The sequence below is a fragment of the Herpailurus yagouaroundi genome, unplaced genomic scaffold (genome assembly GCF_014898765.1).
Source record: "Herpailurus yagouaroundi ecotype Mexico unplaced genomic scaffold, PumYag 163, whole genome shotgun sequence".
Lineage (NCBI taxonomy): Eukaryota > Metazoa > Chordata > Mammalia > Carnivora > Felidae > Herpailurus > Herpailurus yagouaroundi.
The window spans coordinates 61,587,618-61,589,734 of NW_024412404.1; positions in this window are offsets into that span (position 1 = coordinate 61,587,618).

A 2,117-nucleotide genomic window follows, 5' to 3' on the forward strand; every position below is an offset into this window, starting at 1 on the left:
GGCACCCCTGTTTCTGATAGTTCTTAAATCTAGTTATTTTCCAGAGTTCCCTGCCCCTGTGAATGGTATCACCATCCCTCTAGTTCCATACATCAAAGACTTAGGAGTCATCGACATACCTTTCTCTCCACTGCTCCCCAAATCCAAGCCATCCCCAAGTCCTCGCATATCTCTCAAATCCATCCATCTCCTTCTTTCCAGTTGGTCTTCCAACAACCTGGTTGAAGCAATCACTATTTCTCAAGTGGGTGCCTGCCTCATTCCAGGAATCCCTGTATCTACACTGCCCTCTGCACCCAAGCCATTCTGCACCCCATAGGTTGGAAATGTGAATCAGACCATGTCAACTGTTAAAATCACTTTGGTGATTGATAGATACATAGATGGATAGATAGATAAAATCCCGTCAGTGGCCATTCTCACGCAGCATAAAGACAATGTCCCTCGCAGGGTCCACAAGCTCCTGACTGCTCTGGTCCCTGCTTTTGTCTTTGGCTGCATCTCATACCATCTTCCCCTTCCCTTTCTGCACCCCCCTCCACAAACCACATCCTGTGACACCACATGGCCTTTGTGCACTGCTCTGCCCCACACCCACCTCGCCCCTGTGTCTACCCAACACCTGTCCATCCTCCAGATCTTAAACATCACTTCCTCCAGGTCAAGTTAGTTCCCCCAGTTTCATGTAGAAACCTGAACTTTTCTGCAATGCACCTGTCACAGTTTGTAATATGTCATGTATTCATGCCTCCCCTGTAGACTATTTGCTCCATAAACCCAGGAATTATCCCTGGTTTTGCTCTTTCCACCACATCCCTAACTCCTCTTACATGACAGGTGCCCCATAGTTTGAATGAACCATGTTTTCTCTATTAAAAATGCTACAGGGGGAAGTTTTGAGTCAACGTGGCAAATTTATCACACGTTTCTTCTGGAGACCCTCCAATGAAAGGATTTTTCAAAAGTGTAGACCCATAAGAACAGGAACAAAGAGAACTAAAGAGGAGACAGTAAGAAAAGAAAGACCTCAGCAAGTTTTTGGTGTGTAGAAAGCAGGTGGAGAAGTAGTAGCTGCTGTAACAAAGAGCAGCCGCTATATCCCAGGTGCCGATGGAAAGGTAGCCAGGTGACAGAGAGCCTGGAACCCAGAGTCCTGGGGACACAAATATTGTGGAATATGGGGGGCAGGGCAAGGCAGGGGCTGAAAATACTCATTGAAAATCTGTAGCCAGAGGGCTAAAATCTCACCCCCTTCCCACCCTAGGTAGCCAAGCAAGGGCTTTTTCCATTTCTACTCGGATACCAGCACCTGCAGAAGAGCAGAGGCTTCTCCTCTGGAGAAAGCCAACGGAGGGTCTCCACAGGGGGGAGATGAGGCATGGGGGTAAGGGAGGCACAGGACTAAAACGGGGCAGTTCAGTGAACATCTAATAATCTGCGGGTCCGCGGAAAAGCCCTCAGGCACAGAAGTTGTGGCTTTTCACAGCTGGAAGTCAGCCTGAGCACAATGATTGGTCCCAGGACATAGGCAGGGACAGACAGTAGGGACAGACGGTGTCCACTACAATAAACAAATGCCATGTGGGAGCCTCGATTCCATCCTGGGTCAGAGAAGGAAGAAAGGCATCTCTAAAGGATGAGTGTAGAATGTTGGAGAAATTCAAATACGGACTCTGTATTGGGCTTTGTTACACCAATGTTACATATCTTTCGGTGATAAAAGTATTGTGCAAATATAGGCAAATGTCCTTGTTCCTGTAAGCCATGCTGAAGTATTTAGAAGGGCTGCACCTTTCAAATAGCCATCAAAGGAATTATACACATACAGATATATATGTGTGTGAATGTACCCATAGATGGATGGATGGATACTCCACACATACATACATACATACACACATAGATAGATGGGCAGAGAAAAGGGGGGAGAAGAAATCAGAGGGAGCCAGTGTGGCAAAATGTTAACAATAATGAGACTAGGTATGGGGTATTCACTGTCCCATTCTTTACTTTTTATACTAGGTTGGTTTGAAATTTTTCAAAATAAAACAACAATAGAAAGAATCCCAGAATAAGATCCCTCAACAGCAACAGTAAAAGGGAAAACCAGTAACAAA